Here is an 8,886-nt window from a genome sequence, read left to right on the forward strand (position 1 = left end):
TAGAAGCTTCTTTTGTAATTATAATTGTTCATTTCTTTCAACATTTGTAAAAAATAATAAAACATGCTAGGATCACATTTCCGAGGTACATTTTCATTTTCTAGATAGAATAATAGCTTTTTGCAGCATTCAAAATAAGTGATAAATCATGCCAGTAATTCATTAGGCATGTTAGGAAGTTCCTTGATTGGCCAAGTTTAAAATACAACCCCTTGCCAAGTATCAAATCATGTCTTAATTCAACTACTATTGCATGCCAGCTATCAGTTCCAATAAATGTTCAGTATCATTGCAAGTCAATTGTCAAATATTGTCAAACTAGTTACCATTGCATGTCAGCTATCAAATAATAAGAAATGCACAATATCGTCGCAAGGCCATTATCAAACACTGTCAGATCTTAATGCCATTGTATGTCAAGCTATCAAATACTTTCCAGTGTCAGTGTGCAGCATTTTATTGCTCCAACCCTAGAGTAATTTCCACCAAACATGCTTCAGCTGCAAACTCAGAATAGCCAACAAATATTTGATATCAACATTTGCACAAAAGGACGTTAAGCTTTTTTGAAAGGCAATTCTTTTTAATTAAATGTCATGCTTTTGTGGGAACAAGAAGAACCAAGGAAGGATCACTGCATGCTGTCAAGATCCTAGCTCGTTATACGCTAGCCCTATATTGCACTGGCTCTCCCTTGCAGTAGCTTTTAAACCCTGAACAGGATGACATAATCCTTGTGCTCTCATAGCTTCTACAGTGGACTTTTTGTTTCTCCCTCTCTCATAGCAATAGAACTTGGGAACATCCAATGATGCTGAATGTTGGGAGATTTATCCCAGAGTCAGTGTGGTGTAGTGGTTAAGAGTGGTGGACTCATAATCTGGTGAACCGAGTTCGATTCCCCGCTCCTCCACATGCAGCTGCTGGGTGACCTTGGGCCACTCACACTCCTCTGAAATGTCTCAGCCCCACTCACCTCACAGAGTTTTTGTTGTGGGGGAGGAAGGGAAAAGGAGATTGTTAGCTGCTTTGAGACTCCTTAGGGTAGTCATAAAGCGAAATATCAAATCCAAACTCTTCTTCTTCTTCATTTAGAACAAGCAAAAGAAAGTACTTCTTCACAGTGCACCGTTAAACTATGGAATCCCCCCCCCATTTATTTATTTTTTTAGTGATGGCTACCATCTTGGATTACTAAAAAAAAAAAGAGGATAAGGCTTCCAGTTGGTTTCCAGACCCAACTCAAGATGCCCATGTTAGCATTTAAAGCCCTCAATGACTTAGGCCCCAGATATTTGATAGACCACCTCCCTCCTTACAGACCCCATCAGGTATTAAGATAACCAGAGGTGGATCTTTCTCTCTTGGAAGTTTGGGAAAGGTGAGCCAAGAGAGAGCATTATCTGTGGCACTGCTAAGTTGCGGAACTCCATCTCCACAGAGGCACACCTTCACAAATTCATAGAATTGGAAGGGACCCTGAGGATCATCTAGCTCAACCCTCTGTCATGCAGGACTCTGCAGCTGTCCCATATGGGGACCAAACTTGCAACCTTGGCTTTAGCACCATGCTCTAACCAGCTTTCGAATGCTAAAGACATATCTATTCTAGCCTGGCCTTTGACACTTGACCCACCCTATACCTAGGATTGTAATTTGTTTTCATTGTTTTTAGAATCATAGAATCATAGAGTTGGAAGAGACACCAAGGGCCATCGAGTCCAACCCCCTGCCAAGCAGGAACATTTCTGGATTTTAAATTTCCGCATCTGGCACAGGGAACTGATGGTGAAGGGCGGGTGATGATAGTCATGATAGCTATGTTCTCGCTCTAGTCTGCCTCTGAAAACCAGAGGTTGGAAATTCCAAAAGTGGGAATCCCAAGCGTACAATTACAGAGATAGTCCTAGCAGAGAGGGTGACCGAAGGATCATTAGGTATTGCAGTGTTCTGTTTCTGCCATTGGAGATTTGTGAGCAGAAAAGTTCTGCCATCAGAAGCCTCCTCATTGTCACAGCTCTGCTGCCCTCACTTTGCCATTGATGCCCTAATGGTGGCAGGGCCCAAAAGTGGATGTCATACTCTCCAACATTTCTCTGATGTAAAGAGGGATGTCCCATTCCATAATGATAATTTTACTAATTACCGGTATACCCCACACATCTTACTGGGTTGCCCCAGCCACTCTGGGCAGCTTCCAACATACATAGAAACACAATAAAACATTAAACATTAAAAAAAACCTTCCCTATACAGGATTGCCTTCAGATGGCTCAGGGGTCAGATAACTCCATAACCTCCAACATTTCTCCAATGAAAATAGGGACATCCTAAGGAAAAGTGGGAAATTCCAGGATCAAATCAGAAACCAGGATGGCTTCTCTACATGAGGGATGTCCCTCAAAAATAGGGACACTTGGAGGGACTGGGATGTACCAGGGTACATCAGCACAGATCACAGGAGGTGTTGGACCTTCAAGATCATAGTCCTCTGATTTCCCTGGAAAATCACTTACACACAAAGCCTGACAAGGGAGAAAAAACTGCTCCATCCCTGGAAGTATTTTATTCTTCTATTGAAATAAAAGGAATGGGGAAAGACAAAGTTCCAATAACAGGATGGGGGGAAGGGAAAAAAAGCTGCCCTGCCAGGATCTCCACCCCATGAGACCATTGATCCAGTTACCTCAGTATTGTTTACAATACTGAGGTGTCTGGTTTCCAGGGTTCCAAACAGGGGCATTTCCCAGGCCTACCTGAAGCTCCAGGGATTGAACCTGTGGATGTTCTACCACTGAACTACAACCCTTCTGCCCTGGCCAATGAAGGTTTAAGAAGTGGACTTTCCTCTGCCACTGGCTATCCCTTCCCCCAGACCTCCACAAGATCACTCAGGTAGTCACCTTAAGCACATTCGGCTAGGTGTTCTTTCGTTCTGGCTCTCCTTAATCCATCCCTATTTTAAAAAAAGTTGGTTATGTGTCTGCTTCTCCCCTAAAATGTGACTACCAATAATATCTGCCAATCACATAAATTAAGTCCAGCTGCTGCCCTGTAGAAACTCCACCGTTGTCAAATTCTTTGTGTTACTACCTAGGAATAGGCAATATCGAATCAACTTATACTTACCAATTGATGCCAAAGAAAAGAAAACCTGGGGGGCTAGATTTTATTTTCCCCTTATATAGCCTTTGGAAAAGGAAATGTTTCTAAGGCTGTTTAATCAGCTTTATTTGTATAACTATATAACAAAAACTAGCCTTTGGGGTATCTGCACACATTTCCTTTTTCCTGGTTCTCAAATTTCTCTATGCTGCCAAAACCATAAATATCAAGTGGTTTGTGAAAAGAGGAGAGGGTTGTTTTTTTACAGCAAAATGTGGCTGTGCAGAATATTCCCATTCAGGGTTGCAGCCAGCCAGCCAGCCAATTCTGCTCTTTGTGGATCGAGGGCCCGACCCCTGATATGTGAAATAAACACACAAGGACACACGATATAAGGTTAATGGGCAAGAAAAGGCCACAACTTTATTGATTACAGCAGTGAAAAGGTATTGGCTTAGGCATTGGATGACTATAGGAGGTGGGTTTATTCAACAGTAGGTGGAGCCTGTTGATGCTAATACAACTATAGGCTCACCCCCTGATGTCACTGAGGGTCGTGCCATGGCCTCCCGCCAAGCAGGCATCGGACGGAATACACGACCGCCAGATTCCTTTAACGGAATAACCCACGGTAGATAGCATAGGCGATGGCCACACCTAGCCCTTGACACACATGAATCCAATGCCTAACCTACCCACCAATACCACAAAAGTTGTGACGATTGCTACGAGGTAGGCGAAAAAACCAAAAAGCCTAATGCTAAATGGAAAAATTCCTACCAGGTCCCCCAGACAACCGGGGCGACCAACCTAAGGTCCATAGCAAGGCCAAAAACCTAGACCCTGAGCTAAATGGGAGTGGAGGGTGGGTGACTCGCTGCAGGACGACGACGACTGAGGAGGATGCGGAGCTGGCCCCGCAGCATTAAGCTGCTAAACACGCCCCCCCGGAGACACCTGGCTGGCTGCCTCCGGTGGGCGTGGGCACCAGCCAGGTGAGGAGGGGCGGGGGGCACGGCCCCTGGCCAGGAGGTGGAGCTCGGGCTCCCGCCCACAACCACTCCCCTCTCTTCCAGGGAGGAGAGTCTTTTTTAGGAAGCTCCATTCCAGTCACCTCCTGGCCAGTCACCCTTCCACAGGGCCAGGCCTGCCCATAAAGTGGTGTGAGGCAGTTACCTCAGGTGGCAGTTGCTCAAGGGACAGTGCCCCACAGGCACACCTCTCATCTCGCCACCGCCACCGGCAGTGCCAGTTTCCAGTGAGATCTCGCAAAATCTCATGCCATCTCATCGTCATCTCATGAGATCTCACAAAGAACACAAAATCTTGCCAGAAGCCGCAATGGCTCGTCACCACTTTGTGGCAGATGCGCCAACTCTAGGGGACAGAGGGAAGTCTTTGCCCCCCCCCTCAATATTTGTTTGAAGGCAGCCCAGCCTCCTCAATGTTGAGAGGGCCTGGCATGACATCACAGAAGGCTGCACTGGCCTGTGTGGCATTGGGAGATGTGTGTGTATGGTGTCTGAGACCGAAGAGGAAGCCCCGAAAAGACCAGAGGCACAACAGGGCTTTGTTTAGGCTGCTCAGCCTCCCCGCCTGTTAGATGCTGGTGGTGGTTGCTCGTGAGTAAACAGGCATGACTCCGACCTGTCTTTTACAGGTTTTATTGTGCAAACTATTTACAGTGCAGATCTACCAAAGTTCATGTCCGTCTCAGTCACTTGCAGAATCTGGGAGTGGCCCCTTCCGGCTTCTCCCCCAACATAAGAACTTCGGCACCCCAAGCCTCCTCCTCCCCCCTCCTTGCGTTTCACCCCTCTACGCAAGCTGGGCGATGGAATTGGCGTGCGTCCCTCCTGGCCAGCCTGGCTAGGTGATGTGCTGGGGCTCTCAGCAGCATCCTCGAGCCCTTCCCTCACTTGGTTGGTCCCTTCACTTTCTTCTCCATTGGAGGTGTGGCTTTTCCCACCACTGGAAGAGGAACTGCTCCTCAGGAGCTTCGCAGGCTCTCTGTATCCCAATAGTCCCCCTGGCTCCCTCCCCTGTTCCGATGGCAGTCCCCTGACACCGCCTAACAACTGAAGCAGCAGCAACAGCCATGTTCCTGCATATTCTCCGGCCTCCTGCCAGCCCCAGAGCTACAATTCCAGGTCTGGATATTTGGGGTACAGTATTTTTATTTTATTTTTGGAGAGTAGTCTTTTGGAGAGAGAGTGGCTGGGAGGACATTTAGAGGGTGTTTAGAAGGTATTCCTCACTTATGCAATTTTCACTTATGCATATGAGGCATAACCTCTGTGTAAGTGGGGAGTTGCCTGTATATATAGAAATAGAAATAAAAAGAAGCACAGACTGGAATTAGCTTGATTTGCCCATCTTTAACCTTGGCAGGACACAGGCTTTTCACATTTTCTGATCCCAGTTGGAACGAGTGATCCGCCTTGCAGTTTTGCCCTGTTATTTGACATTTCCCTATGATTATTTTACAATAAATAATAAGGGTCACAGACACCATTTGAAGAGGAGAGCAAAAAGAAGACCAAGCTCATTTTTCAAAAAAATAAATAAAATAAATATAAAATATATGTTTGGCATTTCACATATCATATGATCTCCCTTTCTCTGCCACCCAAGAGCGCAACTCAATCTTTTGCCCAAACAACCTTGTGGTTACCTTCAGAACAGAAGCCAGTGGGATTCAGCAATGCCAGTTTGCAAACAATGATGCAATATTTTAAAAAAGAATAGGGAGTTGAATAGTTAGCTTGCTTCTCTTTTGCATGGACCATGCCTGGACCTTGGCTAACTCACTGAAGTAAATATTGGTCTTTGGAACAAAGCAATCTCAAAGCTGCCTTGGGATACTGAAGAGCTTTCAAAGAATTGATTGATTCAGTAGCCGCAATTAAACAAAGAAAGGCTTGACTGTACATTAAGAAGTGTCAAGTAATTGGAGTTTAGCCACTCAAGATCTTACATCACTTCACCTGGAGACTGTTTGCTTCTTTCAAGGACTACTTCTCATCAGCAAATGCGGCTCCATTAAGGTGAGTGAAGCACTGCCAACCTCTGTTGCCCTCAACCAGCCCTTGCTTGCCTGTCTTCTTTCTTACAACCAATCAGGAGGTGGCTGTCTCTGTCCTTGGCTCTGGCTCCATCCACTCTTGGTCTCCCTGCTTTCCACCCCACCAATCCCAATGTGTACCAGCCACCACTGCTCCTGATCCCTGACCCCCCCATTAAAAACTCATGCACATACATTGCCCCAAACTCCACCCACCCAACCTGCTCAACTTTCATAACAGCATAGAAGGGAGCCTGAGGGTCATCTCAGCTAATGCAGGGATCTCAACTAAAGCATCCATCACAGATGGTCATCTAACCTCTGCTTAAAAACCTCCAAGGAAGGACAATCCACCACTTTCCGAAGGAGTCTGTTCCACTATCAAACAGCTCTTGCTACCAGAAAGCTATTCATGATGTTTAGCAGGAATCTTCATTGGCTTCGGTCCTACCCTCCAGAGTAGGAGACAACAAGCTTGCTCAATCTTCCATGTGACAACCCTTTAGCTATTTGAAGATGGTCGTCGTATTTCTTCTGTCTCCTCTTTACCAGACTAAACATGCCCAACTCCCTCATAAGGCTTAGTTTCCAGACCCTTGATCATCTTGGTCACCCTCCTCTGCACACGTTCCAGCTTGTCAATATCCTTCTTAAAATGGTGGTGCCCAGAACGGGACACAGGACTCCAGGTGGGCTCTGACCAAGGCAAAATACAGTGGTGCCTCGCAAGACGAAATTAATCCGTTCCGTGAGGCTCTTCGTATAGCGGTTTTTTCGTCTTGTGAAGCAAGCCCATTGACAGCTTAGCGGATTAGCGCTATTAGCGGTTTAGCAGCTTTTAGCAGATCAGCTGATAAGCGGCTTAGGGCTTAGGAAAAGGGGGGGGGGAACCCCGCAGGAACTCGCAAGACATTTTCGTCTTGCGAAGCAAGCCCATAGGGAAATTCGTTTTGCGAAGCGCCTCCAAAACGGAAAACCCTTTCGTCTAGCGGGTTTTCCGTCTTGCGAGGTGTTCGTCTTGCGGGGCACCACTGTACAGTGGAACTATGAGTTCCCTTGATCTGGACGCTAGACTTGTGTTGATGCAGCCTAGAATAGCATTAGCTTTTCTTATTGCTGGTTCACCCTGTTTCAGAAGGCTGTTTAAGAACATTATCATCCTGATCCTTATTAAGTCATACTGAAACAAACACCCATTTGCTACTATGTATAGGAATTTTCACAAAAATAGTCCCTGGGTGTTAAGGAAGGGAAAGGAGTCTTTATTTATTTATTGCCTTGATTTCCCACCTTTTTCTCCAAGGAGATCAAGGTGGTATACATGGTTCACCCCCCTCATTTAATCTCAACAATAACCCTGTTAGGTAGTTATAGATAGGTAGCCGTGTTGGTCTGCCATAGTCAAAACAAGATAAAAAAATTCCTTCCAGTAGCACCTTAAAGACCAACTAAGTTAGTTCTGGGTATGAGCTTTCGTGTGCATGCACACTTCTTCAGATACACTGAAACAGAAGTCACCAGACCCTTCTAAATAGTGGGAAGGTGGGGAGGGGTATTACTCAGAAGGGTGGTGGGAATGGGTGATTGGCAGATAACTGTGATGAGCCTGTTGACGACTCTTAACAACTGCAATAGGTCTTACAGGAAAAAGCAAGGGGTGAGAAGGTGAAAAATGGCTTTGTCATATATAATGAGATAAGAACCCAATGTCTTTGTTAAGACCAGGTCTCTCCATGGTTTTAAGTTTGGTAATAAGTTGCAATTCAGCAGCTTCTCTTTCCAGTCTATTTCAGAATTTCAGAATTTCAGAATTTCAGAATTTCAGAATTTCAGAATTTCAGAATTTCAGAATTTCAGAATTTCAGAAATAGAAATTCACCTTCTCACCCCTTGCTTTTTCCTGTAAGACCTATTGCAGTTGTTAAGAGTCGTCAACAGGCGCATCACAGTTATCTGCCAATCACCCATTCCCACCACCCTTCTGAGTAATACCTCTCCCCACCTTCCCACTATTTAGAAGGGTCTGGTGACTTCTGTTTCAGTGTATCTGAAGAAGTGTGCATGCACACGAAAGCTCATACCCAGAACTAACTTAGTTGGTCTATAAGGTGCTACTGGAAGGATTTTTTTTATCCTGTTAGGTAGGTTGGGCTGAGAGGCAGCAACTGAACCAAGGTCACCCAATGAGCCTTCATGGCCAGTTGGGGATTTGAACCCTGATCTCACAGGTCCTAGTCCGACCCTCTACCAGCCTTTCTCAACCTTGGGTCCCCAGATGTTTTTGGCCTACAACTCCCATCAACCCTTACCACTGGTCCTGTGAGCTAGGGATCATGGGAGTTGAAGGCCAAAAACATCTAGGGAACCCAAGGTTGAGAACCACTGCAGGACTAACCCATGGGTAGGCAGACTAAGCCCCGGGGGCTGGATCTGGCCCAATCGCCTTCTAAATCCGGCCCGCAGACGGTCCAGGAATCAGCACATTTTTACATGAGTAGAATGTGTGCTTTTATTTAAAATGCATCTCTGGGTTATTTGTGGGGCATAGGAATTCGTTCATTTTCTTATTTTTTATTTTTTCAAAATATAGTCCGGCCCCCCCACAAGGTCTGAGGGACAGTGGACCGGCCCCCTACTGAAGAAGTTTGCTGACTCCTGCAGTCTAACCACTATGCTACATTGTCTGGCTGTTCCAGTTGTCACTACCAATGCTCTTG

The 8,886-nt window shown here is 45.8% G+C and overlaps 1 protein-coding gene across 1 annotated transcript in view; it reads left to right on the forward strand.

The window, feature by feature from the left end:
* Positions 1-8,886, forward strand: part of LOC309329170 (acyl-coenzyme A synthetase ACSM5, mitochondrial-like) — a 267,701-nt gene that overhangs the window by 208,903 nt on the left and 49,912 nt on the right. The window lies entirely within an intron of this gene.

This window comes from Podarcis erhardii (assembly GCF_964252035.2).
Source record: "Podarcis erhardii genome assembly, chromosome: 14".
NCBI lineage: Eukaryota > Metazoa > Chordata > Lepidosauria > Squamata > Lacertidae > Podarcis > Podarcis erhardii.